Genomic DNA, 23,090 nt, shown 5'->3' with positions numbered 1-23,090 from the left:
TCCACCGAGCCTTCAAATTCTGCGCTCTCTGAGGCAGCGAGTGGGACGCATTGCTGGATCTTTTTATTATTTGCCTGGGACTGACCTGCTTCTTCTCCCACCTCTCGCGGAACCCGCTCCGCGGGTCCCGCAGCGTTTTGGAGTTTTTGTCTTTCTGCCAGCTGAAGGGAAACACGAGGGAAGACTTCAACGGGGCTGCGAGCGAGTGTGAACGCTCACTAGGGACTGCATATCCCAGGAGCGCCCGCCAGCCCTGAGCACTATCACCTGGGCCGCTCTCCCCGACCCCTCCCCCCTTCCACCGAGCCTTCAAATTCTGCGCTCTCTGAGGCAGCGAGTGGGACGCATTGCTGGATCTTTTTATTATTTGCCTGGGACTGACCTGCTTCTTCTCCCACCTCTCGCGGAACCCGCTCCGCGGGTCCCGCAGCGTTTTGGAGTTTTTGTCTTTCTGCCAGCTGAAGGGAAACACGAGGGAAGACTTCAACGGGGCTGCGAGCGAGTGTGAACGCTCACTAGGGACTGCATATCCCAGGAGCGCCCGCCAGCCCTGAGCACTATCACCTGGGCCGCTCTCCCCGACCCCTCCCCCCTTCCACCGAGCCTTCAAATTCTGCGCTCTCTGAGGCAGCGAGTGGGACGCATTGCTGTATCTTTTTATTATTTGCCTGGGACTGACCTGCTTCTTCTCCCACCTCTCGCGGAACCCGCTCCGCGGGTCCCGCAGCGTTTTGGAGTTTTTGTCTTTCTGCCAGCTGAAGGGAAACACGAGGGAAGACTTCAACGGGGCTGCGAGCGAGTGTGAACGCTCACTAGGGACTGCATATCCCAGGAGCGCCCGCCAGCCCTGAGCACTATCACCTGGGCCGCTCTCCCCGACCCCTCCCCCCCTTCCACCTATTGTGTGCACACTCCATATCAAGGCACTAGCACTCCCGCAGCGCGGGAGAGCGCGCGGGACAAGGGCGGGACCGTCTGTGGCCGTCCGGGGCCGCAGGAGGCCGGGCTGGGCCAGGTTATTTTTATTTTTCTTTTTAATTTATTGCGGTTTGGGGTATTGTGTTGTGATTAAGCCAACGTTTATTACTTGTTCTGTGGCAGTAATACTCACTCAATAGAACTGTTATGAGTCATTCTGGCCCTCCCGGTGTAGGAACCTCTGTTCTGGGTCCATTGGACAAATTCTTTAAAAAATCTATAAAGGACTTAGATAGGGACCTTCTCTTAGCGGAGAGAAGAGCTGAACGTCGCCGCTCAGTTGAGCAGCTAAAGAAAATTTCATTGCACTCACAATCAGTCCTAAATTCTACTCATGATACGGCCGCTCAAGGGCTGAGCTCAACTGAGGACGATACCACTGATATTAACCAATCCCCAAACATATTTAGATTTCCAAGTATTTCCCCGCTTTGTGCTGATGTTAACAGCGGTGGAAACCTTAGTTATCTGCCAGTGGATCACTCGAGCCTTTTGGTATCGAATTTGCCATCTAGCAACGTTATTGATCTAGACCCATGTCCCACGCTGACTAATTGCCAAACGGAGGGTATACACCCATGTGAGTCCATAGCTACAATGAGTAAATGTAATAGCATTCACAAGCCTGACGAGGCCAAAAGGGTTGTGCACTCCCCACCAAGGAAAAGAAGAAGGAAGGGTGGGGTTAAAAGGAAAGGTCACAATGGCCTGATATCCTCACCAGCCCCTCCTAAGTCTAACATCGAGCTGGGGCCCCCACACATTGTAGCCTCAGAGGCTTCAGACACACAGGTGATGGAAACCCTGGAGTCACCCAGAGAAGAGGCCCATGAGTTGTCCTACGCCAACATAGAGAAGCTTATTAAATCCTATATGCTTCCTGTGTTGGAACGTGTTAGGACATTGGGAGATAAATTGGACCGTCTGTTGGCAACCACTGACCCTGTTCACGCATCTAGCGGGGATATGGCCAAAGGCCCATTGACCAGACGTTCCGGTCCACCCCAGGGTAGTGGCACCACAATTATCTCTTCTAGTGTATCCACCAAAAGTGCTGCCAACAAGGCTACTGTTAACACTAATAAAGCACCAGTTTTAGCTGCCAAAACCCCTGTAGTGGCAAACAATGCCAAAGGAAACTCCAGGGCGGTAGTAAATAAACCTGCTGAGAAGGGTGTGGTGTTTCAAACAAGGAAAGGGATTGGTAAAACAGCAAACCCCTCTGGTCTAACTAACAAACCCCTTCCCCATAAGATAAATGTAGATCTGCCACCGGATTCCTCTAACTATGTCATTGTTATGACGGGTGTGCCTCCGGTAGCGGAAGGGGACAGGGAAAACAATGAAAGTTTAAAAAACAAAGTCATTTTTTGGCTGAAAACAAATAGGCCCCTTCCCTCCCATCTTAATGGGGACATTGTTACAGTCAGAAGATGCAGGTGGGTAGGGGTTCGCCCCAAGGATATAGAGGGGGATATAATTATTATTAACTTTAGGGATCACAAGGTTGTATCCCATCTGTCTGATTGGTATGTAGGAAGTAATGAGGGAGGGATTTCTACGAGGAACCTTACATACTTCTATCCTGAAACTTTGATCAATCCGACAGACCCACCACCTGTAAACAACTACAATAACACCAAAAGCCTTCTTAAATGGACCAACTTCTCTAACAACTATCACGGATTCCAATTTAACCCTGAGGTGCAGTATCGCTCCTATATGCAATCTAATTACAACTGTCCTGTTCAGACTCCGGGTTGGGCTAAGATTACCAACCAGCCTAAGGGCCCCCCAGTCCTACCTGAGCAAACATTTCCTAACCACCCTCAGCATCCACTGGCCTTTATGCCATCTGCCCCGTCACTGTCACAACAGTACCCAAGTTCCGTGCCAGTTTACCCCCCTTTAAATAGGCCTACCCGGCCTCAAGAGCTTTGGAATATCCCTCTAAGAAACTTGTATGACCCTCTATCCTGGTTATCGACGAACGATTGACCAGCACGTTTATCTGGGGTTGATGTTCCCGTATCTGTGTGTTCAAGGGGAGGTGTTGTACCGGGTACTTTAACCATCGTGCCAGAAAGTATGGAAGCCCATTCCCAACCTCCTATGGAGAGCTGTCACACCCATAGTGGCGAGCCAGAAATACCTACTCTTGTATCTTCTCCTATGTTGGCTAATGATGTTGATGTTGTAAGAGAAAGCTCTGGTTTATTGTGTCAGGTAGGGCCTAAGTGTCTGTCAACGGGTGGTCAGGTTATAGTTGCAATGGGGCATGTTAATCCAACCCCCCTGTCTGATGTATCTAATCCTAACGTTGTAACTGAAATGAGTGATCTTTTATGCAAAAAGGGCACTACCCTGGGATGTTGGAATGTTGCGGGTATTGATTCTTGTATTAGTATCCCTGATTGGGCTGATTTTATTCGACGGGGTGATGTCTGGTCGCTCCAGGAGACCTGGGCGACCAAAGCAGTGTATTTTCCAGGCTTCCTGAATTTTAACAAACTAGCAGTTAGAGGCCACAGAGACAGGGCCATGGGTGGGCTCATTATATGGGTTCGCCAGGTAGCAGGTGTGTCTGTGAAGGAAGTTTTTATAGACTGTCCTGACATTTTGATAATTAGTGTGAAATCCAGTAGCGGGTTGAATTTACTGCTTATTAATGTGTATGTTAGAGGCACAACGGGTGGCAGAGTTTCTACGACCCTTACTTGCTTGGATGGCTTCCACACAACTATCGGGTCATGTGGTTGTTATGGGGGATTTTAATACCTGTTTTGAACCCCTAGGTATAGAGGATGGTCTATTGACCGAGGATGAGGATCAGACCTGGGGGATTCCCCAACTCGACCTACCCCCTATTGCCAAGTTGTCTCAGGCAGCTACATTTATAAAAGGTCTCTGTCTAAACTGGGGGCTGCGTGCCCTTAATGGGCGTGTAAACTCCGATAGGGAGGGTAACAAAACGTTTTTTAATGGTAGACATGCCAGTCGCATTGATTATATCCTAGTTGATATTAAAATGTGGCACTTAGTTCAGGACATGTCAATCAAGCCGCGTCCAGAAAGCGACCATGAACCACTCATAGCGGAATTGAAGGATTCCAGCTTTGAAGGGCCGGTCGACCCACAGCCTAACCCTGTACAAGAGGCAGTGGTATTAACAAATGATCTGAGGAGGGTGCGCTGGCCAAAGGTTGCTGTGGACTCTGAAACACGAGCAAAAATTAGGACCCTGGTATCAAACTCATTAACGGAAATTGATAACTGTGAAAACCAGGATTCGACAATTTCAAAAATCACAGATATCATGCTGGTTTATTTCTGTCCCTAAAAACCTTGTTTGTAAAATTGGTTGTTGTTCATAGGGCCAGGGGGAAGGGTAAAAAGCCAGCAAATTGGTATAATGAAGCTTGTCGAAAATCCCAGTCATCTTTGTTCAAGGCTTTGAAATCAAAGAACCAAGCTTTAATTAAACACTGCAGGAAGGAATATAAAGTAGTTAAACTTCGGGCCAAAGCCACATGGGACGAGGAGCGCTGGAGCCTCTTAGCTGAGGCGTGTGGTGCCAGGAATTTTCAACACTTTTGGCACCTACTTAGGTGGGGACTGTCCCAGGATGACCGTCCTAGTCCAGCATCCATTGAACAAAGTAAATGGGTGTCATATTTTGAGGAACAATTCAGCTGTCACGGTATCACACAAGATTCTATCAAATGGCCTATCACCTGTGATACACTTGTGTTTACAGCTAATGAAGTTGAATCAGTCCTAAAAGCCATCCCCAGAGGAAAAGCACCTGGTCCCGACTGCATACCTGCGGACCTATTCCAGCAAGACCATGACTTATGGGTACCGTACCTAGCGCGATTGGCAAACGCGCTGGCTATGGGTGCTAGGATTCCGGATTCATGGGCAGGTGCTGAAATATTGCCCATATTTAAGAAGGGAGATCGGTCGGTTCCTTCTAACTACCGGCCAATCAGCTTAATTGATGCGGTCCAGAAGATTATTAGTCGTCTTGTCCTGTTAAGGGTTCAGGCCTGGATTGAGGAATTTAACATTCTTACTCCTCTCCAAGCCGGGTTTAGACCCCGTGTGAGCACCTTAGATCAGGCGTTTCGATTTATGTTACTGCACTGGAAGACGGTTACATTGGGCAAGGGCAACCTATATGCTGCATTTGTGGATTTACGGTCAGCTTTTGACCTTGTCCCAAGGGCAGGGCTATGGAACTGCCTCCTAGATATGGGCATGCCTCCTACTTTGGTGCGCCTTATAGTGAACCTCCACGCTGAGACATTTGCATTTGTGCGATGGGGTAAACCGGGTGAGGTGACAGAGAATTTTTCAGTGGCTAAGGGGGTCAGGCAAGGTTGCGTCTTAGCGCCTACCTTGTTCTCTCTATACATTAACAGAGTTACGAAATATTTCGATAACTTATCAACGGATGCTCCAACCCTGGCAGGCATGAAAATCCCCCTGCTCATGTTCGCTGATGATACTCTCCTGATTTCAAGAACCAGACAGGGCCTTCAATGTGCACTGACAAGGTTCGAGAGTTTCTGCAGCGACCATGAGCTGGAGGTGAATGTCTCCAAAACCAAATTCATGGTTTTAAGGGGGCGCAAACAAATTACTGCTAGGGTTTCTATGGGGGATGTCCCCCTGGAGCAAACTAAACACTTCACCTATCTGGGTGTCACTTTCAGTGACACCTTGAGTTGGTCCCATCAGATTGAGCTTATGTCCCTGAAACACCAACAGCTGGGCGGAGCTCTGATCAAAGAACACAAAAGGTCTTATACGAGGCCAATGTCTCCCCTTATAAAGATCTACGGTGGTAAGGTTCTCTCAGCCATCTTGTATGGCGCGGAACTATGGGGTAGTTGCAACTTGAACTCATTAAAACTTGCCCAAAACAAATTTTTAAGATTGTCCATAGGTCTCCCCCAGTCGACCCCAATAATACCCCTTCTCTACGATTTGGGATGCCAACCGGTGGAGGCCCAAGCTAGATTCCGTCCTGTTGCATTTTGGCGTCGATTGTGGACAACGCCTGAACTTCACCATTACGCGGCAGCATGTCTGGAGGTCAAAAATAGCCCTGGTGCCTTAAGTGTAGGATGGTTTAGAGACCTCAAGACTATCCTATTAGCTTTGGGCCTCGGTGAACTGTGGCACTCGCCTGAGTTAGCTAGTTTCCCCTCTAAAAAGGACTTAAAAAGATGTTATTGGGATTGGGTGACCCATAATATGTTCATGGAAACAAATCCCAGCAGTCTCACTGGACAGTTCCTTGTACATAAGGATATATCCAAGTTAGAGGGGTTTTGGGATTTAATAACTAAACCCTTGGACCGCAAACTATTCTTTCAACTCAGATGCGGTTCTCTTCCGATTGGGGAGTTTATTCAAAAATGGGGAACAGAAAGGCTGTGCTTTTGTCCAAAATGCAAAGATACTCGGGAAAGCCTGGACCACTTATTGTACGTGTGCCCACTATATTCTGCCCCCAGAGCCAAATGGCTAAAACCTGTATGCCGGCAGCTAGGAACAAGATTGGCTGTAGAAGCAACTAGATTGCTAAAAACAAACTTGGATCCGCTTATTGTTGTGGGGGTTGCGAAGTTTCTTGGATGGGCCTGGGTCCTTAGAAGTAGGTTTTTTAATAACAATAATTAATAGGTGTCTATTCAGTATATTTTAATCTGATGATGCAATGTCTCCCGTGTGTTATTATCCAAATTTCTGTATCTATGTACAAGAAGCTGATTAGCTTGTCAAACGATTTAATAATTGTATTAATTGTTTATATGTATATATTGTATTTTATGTCTTTTATGATGAACTAATCGAATAAAGACTTCTTGACTTGACTTGACACGGGCCGCCCTAACACACCTAAAAATCGGAAATGGGAGATTCCACACATTACAGACGGCGACATGTCTTTCTTTGCAACACAGGAGTGGCAAGATCTAGTGGCGGCATACAATCTAAAACCCACTACAACCCCAAGTACCAGGAGACCAGAGAGCGAGAGCAAAAGCTCGTTCATCACCTTCTGGGCAAATCTACTAAACACAACACAACTATCAGCAGCAGCCCTACAATATCAATCAGAGAAACTAGACATGCAGCTAACAGTACTACAAACACTAGCTGAATTTACCTCCGGGATTGAGAAGAAACTAGGCGACTTAAACGGCCTAATAAAAAGGGGTCAGGAAGCAGCAGAACTCTCTGCTATAGCCAGAATAGAATGTGACTGTTCCCCAATAATCAACAAACTATCGACACTACCAACCATGCTAGAGAACCTTCTGGTCAGTTTGAAGCCAACCGCATCTGCAGACTTGATAGATACAGCCAAGGAGGGAACCGTCGCAAGGGTCGCCCAACCCCAGGGACGCAAAAAAAAGCAGAAAACAGGTTGTTTCAAAACGAGAAGTCCTGTTCCCCTATTGTTAGTCAATCGCCAAAAAACGCACTCCCAGATCTCTCACCCCCTGAAATAGCCATCATAGAGGTGCCCACAAACTCACGAACCCGTCGGAAAGAAAAAAGGAAGGGCAGAAACAGGAAAATAACAGCCATTCCCCATGATCAGGAGGGGCCGACAGTGGATCCCCATGGCCAAGTGGTACAAGAAGTGACGGCAGGACTTTTAAATCAGGCTGAGCAGCCCCCGCCCCCGGGCAAAAAACTGTCAACTACAGCGGCCCCCATCAAACTTAAAATCCCGAGAGTAACGGACCTGTCAGAGACCGCAATAGAATATCCTGGGCATGAGGACGTCACGAAAGCAAAATGCTCACACAACAGGAAAAACTCAAAACAGAGTCTGACTCACGTAGCATAACAAGGAGCTTCTCTGACAACTAGCCAAGGGCCACGCTACAAAATTTGAAACAGTCGGCCCTGGTGCAGGTCTCAGAACAAACTCAAACAAGGGCAACTTTAGCCAAAACCGACAGCACCAATGACCAACCCCCCACCGGGGCAAACCATCTTGAACAAACCATAGCCGGAGCAGCGAGAGATTTTTCAACAAATAAGACAGACACACTAATATTCGCCCCAGAGTACAAATCTAGGGGCAGAATGGACATCCTGAACAGAGGAAACATAATTAAACTAATTACATCTATCAAGGATCTGGAAGGCATCACCACAACCGACTTACTTGAAATTGAATTCCTACCTGTACTTGACCAGTCAAAACCAGAAATGACAAAGACAACATGGGCGTCAACTGACCTGGTAGACCGGATTTTAGGAGAACTTAACAAATTCTCTCAATGGGGAATAAGGCTGGAACCAGGTAGAAGGCCAGCCTACACAACACCATTCCTAAAGGAGAGTGATAAAGAACACCCGCCCAAAGCCACATCTGTTTTAAAAGAAGCCCTTGGCCAGTCACCAGGTCGCCAAGGGAGGTCCTTATACACCAAAACGGTAATAACGAAATGCATAGCTCCTAACCCGGACATAATACAGCGAATAATAACAAACAGAGGCGGGCAATGACAAGGATCCCCTGCGCAGCCCTTAACATACACAACATTGAACAACTTTAGAGTATGTATTTGGAATATCAATGGCTTGGCTGGCAAACTGGATGATCAAGAAACACTAAAATATTTAAGATCATTTGACTTGATATTACTTCAAGAAACCTGGGAAGAAGCTGAGATAGCCCTCGAAGGCTATATGACGCAATTTGTCCCAGCCACCAGGACATCATCTTTTGGCCACAGCTCAGGTGGATTAATGATCTTTGCCTCAATCCCCACAGTAGGAACAATGAAGGAAATAAAGATTAAAACTACTGCTCCTAACGTCATACAGGTGATTGAGATAACAATTAACACCAGAAAGCCAGACCATCGCCTGGTAATAGTTAACTCCTACATACATCCGAAGCACAGACGGAAAGGCGCAAGAGAGCTGGTCAAAGAGACAGCAAGAATTATGGATGAGTGGGAATCTGATAATTTAATCTTGGAAGGAGACTTTAACCTCTTTCTTTTTGGAACCGCCACGGACTATGACTTGGTACACGATCTTAACAGAGCCTGGGGAATACCAACTCAGACTCAACCATCTTCATCTAAACAAACCACTTGCTCTAACCAACTGTTAAAACGACGAGCTCTGGGCAAAAATAAAGTACGATTCGAAACAAAAAAACAGTGCTAAATTTTGGCAAACAATTCACAGCTTGCAGCAGCCGGGTCATCAAGGAATAAACTCCTACATATCAGAGGCAGCTTGGGCCGACTTCCTGCACAATCATTTCAATCAAACCGACGATGGTAACTCCACAACCTCGACAAAGCAAGAAACAGACAACAATCAGAAGGATAACGAAATAGGAAAGACTGAAAGCGGGTCCAGAAACCCCAAGGATAGCATAACGGGAAAATATGACAAAAAGGAAACTGATGAGGTAAAGAACAACAGCACACCAATAAGTACCACAGAGAACAAAATCAACTTAACAGCGGATCGGATAAAAACTCAAATAAAAAAGGGGAGAATGGAAGGAGCTCCAGGCCCAAACGGAATACCACCGATAATATTTAAACACGACATCGAATTCTGGAGCAACACACTACTACCACTCTTTGCAGGCATACAAGAATTAGAAACCTGCCCCGAATCCTGGCAAGGATCGACAATAAGCCCAATTTACAAGCAAGGAGATAGGAGTGATCCTTGCAATTATCGGTTGATCGCTCTACTCGACATAGAAGCAAAGTATTATGCAGGCATCTTATTGGACGAATTGACATCTTGGGCAGCGTCAAAACATATAATCCCGGCAAATCAAACAGGGTTCTGCAGAGGACAAGGAACTACTACCAATGTCATGGCATTAACTCTGCTGACAGACGCGGCCAAAGTAGGAAAGAACTCCCTGTTTTTATGTTTTATTGACTACAGCTCAGCCTTCGACCATGTGGACCGGGGCAAACTATGGCGAAAGCTTGACAAATGGGGGATACCGCAACCCCTCCTGAAGCAATTAATCTTACTCCACACTAACACCTGGGTTAAGATTAAGCTGGGAGACGGGACGCACCTCTCCAGGAGAATCAACACCTCTAAAGGACTAAAACAAGGGTGCGTCCTAGCCCCTACTTTGTTTAATATTTTCCTGGCAGACCTACCAGGGGAACTGGACAACATCAAATCGCACGCCCCACGGTTGGGGGACACCATGCTGTCCAACCTCCTTTACGCTGACGACCTGGTTCTAATTAGTCGAACTCCAATTGGCCTTCAGCAACTTCTAAACACTACCAGCACATTTTCACAGCGTAACGGATTAAAAATCAACCTAAAGAAAACAAAAACCATGGCTGTGAATTATAAGAAGGCCAGGAAGAACTCCTGGTATCTGGACGGACACAAATTGGACCATGTAGCATGCTACAAATATCTGTGGGTCCTGGTAGACAGCAGAGGCTCGTCTAAACCGCAATTAGAGACGCTGCATCGAAAAGGCACCATGAGCAGCTTTGCGATGATCCCCTTGATTAAAATACTGCCAGATTACACGCTTGACCCGCTTCTACAAGTATTGAGAGCTCGCCTTCAACCGATGCTAACATATGGGAGCGAATCAACTCTCGGAAAAGATGCTCTTACCCTCGATAGAGTGATCAGCAAAACCTTCAGAACCATCTTTCGGCTACCCAGTTATGTATCCCCTGCCCAAATCCGTCTGGAGTTCGGGATTCAAAAACAGACAGTGGAAAGAAGGGGCAGCTTCATAAAATGCTGGCATAAGATCAGAAACGCAGAGCAAGGCACCCTAAACGCCCACCTTTGGTCTGAGCTGCAGCGACGAGAATCTTCATATGCAAGGAAGTATCTGATGGAATCGTTAGAAGTACTCGAACTGTCTGACCTCTGGAACACCTCAGTAGATCACACAAGTTTCAAAAAGCTAGTAACAAAGGTTACAAAAATAACATCGCTATTAGAGGACAAGGAAACTCTAGCAAAAAGGGCACATGGATGGACAGTCTTAAACGATTATAAAACACTAAAGACTCAAGCGTATATGGATCATGGATTCAAACAGAAGACTAAAGAGAAATTTCTAAAGCTACGATTCGGTATACTACCAATTCTCCCCCACCTGGCCCCATGGAAAAGGAACCAGGAAGACAAAACTTGCCGTCTCTGCAGTGCAGGACCTGAAGATCTAATCCACATAATATGTATCTGTCCAATCTTAACGGACAAAAGGAGATCCTTATTACGCACAATATGGAACCAGAAGGGCATTAGAACCTGCAGACAAGCAGTCAAAATATGTTTTAATCCGCAGGAGACCCAATTAAATTGCAGATTTACAAAATACTTTGACGCAGTGACGAAGACAATTAAAGAGACACAAAATGAGGAAACAGAGTAACATTTAGTCACTGCCGCCGAGCATAACTTCGGGCCGCAGCTCAAACGAACAATAGTAAAAACGTAAACTGTTAATATGAACTTCATAATTTTTTAATCCCTGATAATTAATTTTTTACCTTTGATATGTATCTCTTTTAAAGTCGTGTACTTTAAATTGTGAGTTTTAATTAACTGTGCAATAAACTTATCTTATCTTATCTAATGCTTAAAAGATAAAATTTGAATTCACATTCAGTAGGAATAAAAAAAGGCCTAAAAAAAGAAATTGTGTGTTTTGCAATAAATAAACTTACAGCAGTTTCCTTAGATACATTGTATTAGATATTAACAGGCAAACACTTCATCTGAAGTAAATTTTTGCTGAACTAAAACGCATATTATAGAACACGCATGGAAAGGCCTCAGTTTTAAATAGACAGTCACCGTGCTTCCATTTCAACACTAAGAAAATCTTTCCTCAGCTGTGTTTTTACTGCAGCTAAGCAAGCAGCTGTTGTTTTTGTAGGCCACGGAGAGACAGAAATGTTCACTCAGCCAGGATTTTGTCAGTTAAACACGGGCAAAATCCTGCATGTCAGACTGCTGTTTTTTTTTTTTTTAAATTGTTTTTATTGTTGCTGGCAAAGAATACTCATATATCGAGAGACATTTGTCAGTGCAGCCTCAACATTCAGCTGCATCCAACCATTTAAGCAACATTTCCATTTTTTCATTTAACTGATTTGAACATTACAAACAAAGGGTCAAGACGTGGTTCCTTTGGCAGAATCAAATTATACCAAGTGCGTGGGTGGTAGCAGTATAAGGCTATATGCATGGTTTTCAACAATCACAAACTTTACATCACTTCTTTTCACGAGGCTTGTACATTCCGTCACACTCAACTACACTCCCCCTCCCGCCAACCCTCCCGCTCATTCCATCTCCTCATCCTCCTCCGCGCTATCAATATCGTCATCCTCAGGCAGTGGTTCACAGATCTCCCCCCTATACACATTCCAAGGTGACCATGTCTTATTCCACTTACGTGGGTTGCGCCTCTGTTGGTAAACTGCTCTTTCCGTCATCATTAACATATCCATATCCATTTCTGCACCATTGGGCCAGGGTCGGAGTGTTGTGCGCCCCCCAGTTCATTGCAATGTCCCGCTTTGCCAACATCATACCAATGATTACCCATCTCTTCCCATGCTGTGTCAGGTCGGTCTGGTCCCATACATTCAGCAGGCATACCCTGGGGTTAGGTGTAAATGACGTGTGCAGAGTCTGGCCTACCGTGCGCGCCACATGCCCCCAATAGTGTTGTATACTGGGGCAGGCCCACAATGTATGGAACAGTGTGCCCTCTTCCCCACAGTTTCTCAGACAATACGGGTGATCTGCCCTGTGGATTCTGTGCAGTGTTGTGCGGGTGTAGTATACCCTGTGCAGTATTTTAAATTGTACCAATCTAAAACGTGAGGATATACCCGCCTCCTTGGGCGATGCCAATGCTGCGTTCCAGTGTGTCTCGTCCAGTTCCCCAATCTCATCCTCCCAGTGTTCCTTCAGTTTCACCAGCGGATCCGGTAGGATGTTCAGCAGTTTACGATATGTGAGTGAGGTAGCACTGGCCTCCATGTAATCAGTAAGCAATCTGTCCTCTAACGGGGCCGAGTCCGGGACCGCCGTACCTGGCTCCAGTACCGCCAGAAGGGCATGCCTAATTTGAACATATCGGTATGTTTCGTTTAATCCCATATCGTACTGTTCCCTCAGGGCCGCGAAGGAGATCACTCCCTCTCTTGTCCACATGTCTCCTACGGTGGAGATCCCAATGTTGTCCCACTGGTCAAACCCTTTACTGTGTCGCAGAGTGCCTAGGGCCTTAGCGTCCCACAGCGGTGTGAGTTTGGTAATCACCCCCTCCCAAGCTAGTCGCCTTTGAGCTTTATGCCATATAGACACCGTGTGTTTGGTTGGGCCTCTCAACTTTGTCAACAGTCCCTTATTATAGAGCGGGGCCAGTAGGGTGTTTAAGCCTAATTGACTCCTATCAGCCAGGAATGCTGGGTCGTCCTGTGCAACATGGATCCATTGGTTGATCACCTTAAGGTGCGATGCCCAGTAGTACAATTCAAGGTTCGGGAGCGCTATCCCCCCGCTATACCAGTCTCTAACCATTTTCGATTGAGCGACCCTGGCCGGCTTATCTCCCCACAGCAGGCCTGACAAGTGTGCAGACACCTGGCGGAAAAATGACGGTGGAACCAACGCCGGCGTGTTTTCCAGGACATACAAGAAGCGCGGCAGCGCCATAATTTTGAAAAGTGCCGCCCTACCTAACAGAGTCAAGGGGAGGGTCTTCCAATGGCGCACATCCGCCTTCAACCTATCTAGCAGTGGCTGAAGGTTAAGGTCACGAAAGGTCGTCTGTTCTCGTGTAATTCGAATTCCTAGATATTTAAAGGAGAAGGGTTCTACCTGCAACGGGCAGTCCGGGGTCAGGGGCGGTGGAGTGCCACTGATCAAGTAAAGTACCGACTTCGCCAGTTAATTTTATAACCCGACGGCGTGCCATGTCCCTCACATAGGGCCAGCAGGACCGGGATACCATTTGAAGGTCTGTGAGGTAGATTAACATGTCGTCGGCGTATAGGGAGACTCTATCCTCCCAGTCACCTCCCCAGCGTATGCCCTTCAGTAGCTGAGTGGTTCTGATAACCGTCGCCAAGGGTTCCAACACTAAGGCGAACAGCAGCGGCGAGAGCGGGCATCCTTGCCTCGTGCCTCTCGCCAGTGGGAACTCCCTCGAGATGTGACCATTGGCCGTCACCCGTGCTACTGGGTCTGTGTACAGCAGCCTGACCCATGATATAAATTTTGCGCCTATACCCAAATGCTCCAGAACCGCGAAGAGATATCGCCATTCTACCATGTCGAATGCCATTTTGGCATCCAACGACAGCACCGCCGCCTGTTCCTTCAGTAGTGGAGCGCGTGCCAGCACGCCATGCAGCCGTCGAAGGTTCAGCGCCGTGCTACGGTGTGGCATAAAGCCCGACTGGTCCGGATGAATTAGGTGCGCCAGATGAGGCAGCAGCCTAGTGGCCAACAGTTTCGCCAAAATTTTACTTTCGGCGTTAAGGAGGGAGATTGGGCGGTACGATCCGCATTCATCAGGGGGTTTTCCGGGCTTTGGTATTGCGATTATAGTGGCCGTACGCTGGTCGGGCGGCAGTTGCCCCCGTTCCAGACAATCCTCGTACATTTGGAGTAAAGGCGTCGACAGCGTTTCCGCCATGGTCTTGTACCATTCTATCGGTACTCCGTTAGGGCCAAGCGCCTTCCCTGGGCGTAACGCCGCGATAGCTGCCTGTATCTCCTCAGTCGTCAGGTCCGAGTCCAACTCGTCCCGGCTAGTCTGCGCTAGAGTACGAGTAGGCACTCCAACGAGAGACCCCTCTGCCACCTCCCGGGAGACCTCGAAATCAGGGGAATATACTAATTGGAAATTGTCCGCTAGTATGTCCACTATTTGAGACGGCCCAGTCTGCACCACGCCCTCTGGGTCTTTCAATTGGACTACGGCCCTCTGCCCTCCCCGTTTCTTTTCTAACCAGGCCAACAGTTTACCCGCCTTTTCACCGACGTCGTACACCCTGTGAGTTGTCGTTGCCATATTGTCCATCACCCTGCGGTGCACATGTGCTGTGCGACGTTGCTGGCATATCCGGAGCGCGTGTTGTGTTTCCTCGGTCGGGTCTCTCTCGTGGTCTCGTGTGGCCCTTTCGAGCAGTCCCTCTAAATCTAACAGCTCCTGACGCTGCGTGTGCTTATGGTGAGCTATAGCTGAGATGGCTTGCCCGCGCAGAACCGTCTTGTAGGCTTCCCACACGGTGGTAGGGGAATCCACTGACCCTACGTTTTCGGTGAAATAAGACCTCGTGCCCCTCTTTAACGCCTTGGCTACTGTCGGTTCCCTAAGGTATCCTGGGTAGATCGGGTAGATACGTTTGCGTGTCTGTGCATGATTGGAAAGAGTCAGCGTCAGCGGGGAATGATCTGAAACCCCTCGAGGACGGATTTGGGCTTCGGCAACACAGACTGCTGTTTTAAAAAAAAAAAGTTACAAAAATCAGGTTCATTATTTTGTCTAACAAGAAAACATTTCAAGTGAGGATTTCCTTTCTTAAAGCCGTTTTTATAAGCATATTCTTAGTTTTGATGTTAAATAATTGTCCTTTTTAAAAAAAAAAGTGGCGCAAAAATGTTTCATGTTTCAAGGTAGGCTTCTGTGCTTAGGCTTATGAATGAATGCATCTAAATATGATAGGCAAGGGATGCAGTTTGCTTTTTCTATGTGGAATTATCAAAAATGATTGGTTTAATTAAAAATATATATTTTTTAATTATGAAAAAAATAAGTGCTTTTAAATTTGTTTTTTAATATTTATAAAGCTTAATACTCATACTGTGACCTCCTAGCATTAAAACTAAATTTAAGTTCTGTTGTACCGCAAAATGAGGATATTTGCTTATGGAATTTCACTCTGCGTAGGCGTAAAAAAAAATCATTTTTATGAAGGTATATATGATGATTTTCAATTTCTAACTCCTGGGCTATGTAATGAACATTCTGATAATGAATATTATGCAAAGAAATTATAGGATATTCATTTTTAAGTGCCCCAAATATCAAAGTCGAAATTGGGTAAAAAGCACTATTTAAACAGCATTTCTTTAACTTTAGAGTAGTTTTTAAAGTGAAGTAAATGCATACATTTAGGTATAAAACAAATAGCTGACCGTTATATTGCTGCAAAACTATACTGCACCCTGCTTATAATTGGAAATATGTATAAAACCAGCAGAAGTTATTCTTTTAACTGCAAACAGGGGGATAAGTGCTTTCCAGCTTTCTGTCTCTAGGCGAATTGGGACAGCCGCTTGGACACCCTTGAATACAGATTAAGACAGCTGGGAAGAGTTAAATGTCAGCTCTATATTTAGAAGCATAGCAGGGCTCCCAGAGAAGGTCTGCGTTGACATTTTGTTGTTGGCAAAGGAAGTTTTTATGCACTCATATGAATATACCACGATACAATTGCATATGTAACCTTTGCCATATTTATACAGCACTAATGCTTACTAGGGCTGAGCCAATGGGATTTAGTTTGAATTCATTCGCCCTCATGTTTTATTTGTACATTTGATAAAAGGATTGGGGTTTGGGTATTCATGTGTTTTTCTATCTCTCTCAAAAGTGCTATGTACCTCCTATAACTTTGTTTATGCCTAGTTGCTACAAATAGGGGTTGATAGTGTTGACAGAAGTGAAACCTGTTTCAGGTTTCCTACTGTCAAAATGGGGGAAGGAGGCTAGCTCCTCTACAAATTAAGGCTAGGTAATATGTATGTTGCTCTCTCCTTTTCTCAATTTGTTTTTAGCCTGTCTAAACTGTCTGTGAATTAGCAATGATACATTTAATTGGCTAATCAGTAATACTGTTTTAAACATTGTTAGCATTAATAAAATGAATAAATATATAGGTTTTATTACTGCCCATACTGTTTGATGAAATTATGACAGGATCAGTAGTCTAGATTGTTGTTCCCTTATTTTGATCTTTAAGGGAAATTAGATGTGGGTAGTTTTGTTCTACAAGTCTTAGGTGATAACACCATTATTGTAGTTTTGCAAGGGCATTGCTAGTTGTTATTAGCTAGTCTGTGTAAATAAACTGACAGTCCTTATTAGAGCTGATGTTGCATAGTTTGGATCATGAAAAGTAGAACGCAGGGAAGATGCCCCTGTGATCCTTAGCAAAAATGTTTTGAAGAAAATGTTGTTTTATAGTTAAGAAACCGTGTTAAATTAGCAGTTTTCTATTTTCCTGCTGCTCCTATAACATGAGAGCATGGTCCTAAGCGTACAATGTAGGTATAGCCCACAAATCTGTCACACCTATCTCACTTCTGAACACTGAAGCGGACTATGATTGTAATCATTTACATGTAGGAGTATGGGTAAGATGTATTAGTATTTCTCTGCATTTTATGTTGGTTTGTAGACCTTGTATACCCTGTAAAGCACTCTGATACCCTCACGGGTCAAGTTTGTGCTCTAAAAGACACTAAAATAAATAAATAAATAAGAAGAATCACTTTAGAAGTGTCTGCAGTCCTGTACAAGTAGTGTAAAATTTATGAGCAAAAGTGTAGAATATTTCCTTTTTGAGGGTTTTTCAGATTAGTACACAGGAATACACCAATGTGAGGATTTAGAGTATGTCTGTGTTGTTTTTCTCTTTTCCTCTGAATTTAGAAAATGAATACACACTTCCTTGGCTGCTTAGGATTGGGTGATGTATTAATCTTGTTAGTTCACCAAAGAGTTCCTTTTATACTTGCGAATAGGTCCAGGCTGTTGTTTTTTTTAACTCTCTCCTAGATAGATGAAAGTGGTTCTTGGGTGCCTTGCTAATATATGGGGCGTCCCAAGACTAGGACATTTTGAGACTATCCTCTCTGTTGATAGACTGTTTCTGTGCCTTGTCTAAAGACCTGTTGTTCTGTCCACTAATAGATATTTGCTGCAGTACAAACCACTACCAGAGGGGCCCGGACATTAGATTCAGCCTGGGGAGTCAGCGTCAGCACCAGTCCAGCTTGAAGCCAAAGTGAAGGTAACCAGCACAGGCATTGCTGGCAACTAGGACCTCAGTGAAGGCGGAAGCCCTGTGATCAAGTGTATACCCCTGCCACTGTCTTGGGCAAAAGACGGAGTCACAAATCCGAAAGGAGAAATTGTGGTTGATGCCCAGCTGAGAGTCACAGACCGACCAGAACGGCGAGGAGGCTTTGCTTGAGGTGACCCCTTTTGAAACAAGGTTTGCTTCAGAGATCCTAGCATCAGGTCTTTGAATTCTGGTCCCAAAGTGAATACAAGTTTGCTCCTTTGTTTGTTGGTTAAAAGATACCTGGGTACACTGGATGTAATATGTGGCCCCAACGAATGAGCAGTGCGCCAGCAGAGCAATACAGGAGTTAGGGAAGGACTTGAGATTAGGGTACAGGTGCTGTGTCTCTGGTGCCTGTTAGATTGAAGTGAAGAAAACTGGTGCACTGCCTGAGACACTGGACAGGATCGCTAAGAGCATTTGCCTGGTGGGTGACTGCCCTATCCTGAAAGAAGAGACTTTTTCCTTGAAACTGGACTAAGATTCTTGAGTTGCGAGTTGTGCAGCTCCACCGTGGAAACATCAAGAGCCTGCCTGTGAGGCTCAAACAGACACAAGGAGAAGACTCCCCTCTGGCTTGGTTGTACAGCGGCTTCAATTTTCCCTTTAGTTGTCCCATTTTTAAGTAGGAGCAGCCCTTTGCAGCTCTTCGTCCTAATTCCTATGGCCCTGTGTGGTCCTCCTGGTCCCAGATATGATTGATGTTCTAGACATCATAAAAGGAAAATGTAACAGTCAATTGGAAAATGTTTTTATTAGGTATGTGCTCTTAGCTATTCTGAAATTAAAATGAATAGTCACTGAAATGCATAGGAGCCCTAAAGATAATTCTGTTTGTGATAGTGGTCATTACTTTCTCCTGCCATGTGTAGGTTAATTATGACCCAATGCTCCGTTCTCTTTGTATTCCTGCTTATAGCTTACATATACCCGCTTAATGAAATGTTTAGAATGGAAAATGCCCACCTAGCAATGAATTAGGATATTGATAAATGTATGAAAAATTAATATGAAAATATGTTCTATGTTCCTACTGGATCATAGGAATGTCTTTAGCTCATGCTAAAAGGACCATCTGTTAAATATTGGACGGATTTGTTAGCATGAGCTGAAAGCCATTTTGTACTTCTGGCAGCATTTTCTTTTCCATGTGCTTTGTCCTACCTTTCTGTTAACTGCTCTTGTAGTCTGCCTAGAGACAAACTATGTTGAGCATCTTCCACCTTCGCACATGCCCAGAAGGGCCTAGCTAGTAGAATGCACCTACTTCTCTAGTATAACTGTCAGGCTATTTTTGCTGCTGCATGGAGAAGTAACTCTCCTCCCACTTTGTTGAGCAAGCAGATCTTGTATGCCCATCTTAGTCATTTTGCATGATTACAGGAGCCAGGACTGCCCCTTGGTCTTATGCTGAGTATGTAACCCTAAGCATATATAAAGCCCCAGTTTTCTGTACTCCTCAGACTGCCTCATTCAGTTGCTAAGGCTTCTGTGTGACGTAGTCTCACTCATTTGAGGATAATAAATTCTCTTTTATATTTCAGCTTCTGTGCCAATTTCTTCTTTGTTGGTTTACAATGACCAAGAATCAGTGGGACCCCTGTTTCAGGGTTCAATGTTCTTTACCACTAATAAAAGAATATAAACATATCCTGGAAATTCTCTTTGAACCAACATGCACGCTTTGGATAACAATTGAACAGATGATTGCTGTAACAGAGTTAGAGTCCTGAAGAAGGTGGTTTTTATCAAACACCATCCACCGAAATGTCATGTTGACAACTATACGTTTTTTTGCTTATATTATCTGTACATTAGGGTGGTCATATGCCAGATTCGAATATGTAATTGTTATGTAATCTTCATGATCTAATGTGTTTTTAATCTATATATATTGATGAATGAATTGTACATGTATAGATATTAGTAATTTGTGGCCAATACCAGAAGAAATAAAGCCCTGTTTCAATTGTAATAACATTGTTTTGAAAGAATTTTTATATTGGTTTTAATATAATTTTCATACTTCTACCATAGTAATAAAATGAAACATCATCACATATAATTGGGTTTAGTATTTTAGTTTGTGTATGGTTGATGTGTGAATAGGGGAGCGTCTAGTCTGTATGGAATTCAAGTGTCGTGTGGGGCACACCACTTTGACCTTTTGTATCACGTTTTACTGCAACAATTTAAATCGTGCAATGGTGGAAGTGGTTTTTACTCTTTCATGGATCCCCTCCCATGCTCTTGACGTCAGGGGTGCCTCTAAGGCGGCATGCCATTTACTCCTCCTTTTGTCTTGACAGAAGTGTGCAATGTGTCCCTGTTTCCCCCAAACAAAATACTGGGATTTTTTGATCCCTAATGGGTCTTATTGTTATTCTGGATGAGAGGATGCTCTCCTGTTGGAAGATAAGTTGTCTTAAATGGACGGAGCAGTAGTGCCGTACCCTTTTGCTGGTTTTACTCTTGTGATATTCAAGGGTCCCTGTGCCCGGGAATAAGCTGTGACTATATCAGTGGTTTGTGAAATAGTTATAACATTGTGCTGTCACAGTCACCTTTTTCTGTGTTCTGATAGGGCTTCCAGAATTTGTTCTGAGTAAACCTGAGCCATAATCTTTTCCTTAGTTGTATTCTGGGGACACAGTACTTTATCAGCCCAATCCTTGATTTTATAGACAAGGGCCCAAGGAATATCCTTAGTAGTCTCTCTTTCTCTCTTAAACCATAGTCAGTAGTTTCTTTATCACTCCCTAATCTCTACAAGCTGGGTTTCTTAATCTCTGAATATAGGTTAGTCCCTGGTGGGTTGCTGACCTGATAGTATGCTTGTATATCACCTACCAATAATAGCTCCAAACGGTGGCTGCTTGCACAAATATTTTTAAAAATTGATAAACAGATGAATCCGAATCTTCCCCTGGAGTAAATATGTGCAACACCACCAATAAAACTTGATCCCCCTAACCCGGATCAAAGCTGTCCTTAAATGAGTTAAAGTAGCCCTCTGGTCATACAATCATTGTTGTAGTTGCTGTTCCTTACCCTTGACAGTTTGCTATAAGCCATCTTTGGTGCCACCACAATCCAATTTATGTATTTTGAATTTGCGGCTTCTGCGCGGGTGGACTGCACTCATGGGTTACTCCCTTGCTGAGACATGCACATGTGTTTTTTAGCATTTGAACTGTTCTGCAATATTCAAAGTAGGCATCATAAGATGGCTAAATTCCTCTCAAGAGTTTTAATGAAAACAAAACATCTCAATGTTAAAAGATCAACCCATTTAAAATGAAACTATGGTTTAAATGAAATATTTCCTCATTGAATAATTATCAGTATTTTACAGCTAAAAAGTTAGTGAAAACCAAAATGTAAATTGCAGTGACAAAATGTACCACAATCCAATAGGGCCTCAGTGAATGCATTCACATTTGATAACATCTGTGCTTCTTTGTTTGAGTGCTATCACCATCTGTGTTTAATATTCAGAGAAATATTCATCTGCTATCGAACTCTCCTTATTACTGTACCCGTTCAAGCCCAACATCAGGACGGGGATTTGGGAGATGTCCGGCTGCTGCAAACTGTGTGAAAAATGATAAGCCATACTTCCCAGGAGCAAAGGCGACCTCACTGACCTTGTCAGCGTACGTTTGCCCCCCGCACTGCGCAGCTCCACCTGATAGTGGTCTGCCCTCATGACCCACAGGTTCGTAGTTCAAGGCCCTCCTCCACCCGCAGGCCCCTGCCTGCACCTCATCCCTGGTGTCCCAGTGCTGACCTCTTGTTCTTTCTGTTGTTGTTTCTTTTCTATTCTTTTTATTCTATTGCTGTTGTTTCATTTCTTTTACTTTATTGCCTTTTTCTGTATTTCTTTGTGCTGCAACACTACTTAATGGCGGCTGCGCAGCAGGTGCAACGGATGGCGCCCTAAAGGCAAATAGGATTGCCATAACTCTTCATTCTGTGATCTTTATGCATCATCCTTAACTTCCACTCGTTGGACTCAATCTTTTTCAAATGTATTTGGTCATCCCCATGCTTTATACAATATTTCATAAACCTACATGCACCAGCCCATATCTGTTACAAAGTGTATTTCCACTCTTATTTGTAATATGCTACTTTTATTCTATAAGTAATATGTATGGTATGTTCCGCCATGCTCACCCCCGTTTTCCCTATGGTACAATCCTTTGTTTCCCCTGGAGGCTACCTTGGAATGTTAAGTGAGACAGTGCTGAGTTGTTGAGTTGCTGTCTACTGGTGGAGAGAGGAGTCTGAAAATAAAGAGATGTTCTTACCTGAAGAAGATCTTGTCTTTTTATCACTGGCGACGATCTGTGTAAGGGGACAGATGTAACCTGCTCCTCCCCTTTTGTCTGCTACTCCACAAGTTCTTCTTGAAGGCAACATTTTCCCTTGCTGGCGTCCTGTGAGACTTCAAGAGCATGCTTCATCTCAGCCACACGTGAGACTACCATTGGATTGTACTCCTGAGGCACAGCCGGGAGCATTGTTTTTAAAAAAAAGCTAGCGCTGTAACTTTTAATCTTGTGTGTTAAACTTTCACTGGGAACCCACCTTTTTACTCTATTGCACGTAGACTGGGGGCTTCATTTCACACCCTCACCGCCCAGCAGCGGAGCTAATCGCTGCAGAGGGAAACGCCCAAGTAACTGACGCCAGCAGCGAGTGAGACGGTCCTGTGGCCACGCCCACTCGCTCGAGGCCACGCCCACTCCGCCTACAAAACCGAGCCGATTCAGGGCTCTGGTTGGATTGTACTCCTGAGGCACAGCCGGGAGCATTGTTTTTAAAAAAAAGCTAGCGCTGTAACTTTTAATCTTGTGTGTTAAACTTTCACTGGGAACCCACCTTTTTACCTTTTTACTCTATTGCACGTAGACTGGGGGCTTCATTTCACACCCTCACCGC

The 23,090-nt window shown here is 44.9% G+C and overlaps 1 long non-coding RNA gene across 1 annotated transcript in view; it reads right to left on the bottom strand.

Annotated features, from left to right (window-relative positions):
* Positions 1-22,758, bottom strand: part of LOC144766913 (uncharacterized) — a 108,182-nt gene extending 85,424 nt beyond the window's left edge. Inside the window, exon 1 of the long non-coding RNA XR_013597976.1 lies at positions 22,457-22,758. This is a non-coding gene — a long non-coding RNA (uncharacterized LOC144766913). The remainder of the gene's footprint in view (positions 1-22,456) is intronic.
* Between the last annotated feature and the right edge of the window lie 332 nt (positions 22,759-23,090).

The sequence above is a fragment of the Lissotriton helveticus genome, chromosome 7 (genome assembly GCF_964261635.1).
Source record: "Lissotriton helveticus chromosome 7, aLisHel1.1, whole genome shotgun sequence".
Taxonomy (NCBI): Eukaryota; Metazoa; Chordata; class Amphibia; order Caudata; family Salamandridae; genus Lissotriton; species Lissotriton helveticus.
The sequence above is the reverse complement of the archived record's forward strand: the minus strand, read 5'-3'. Positions and strand labels throughout refer to the sequence as shown.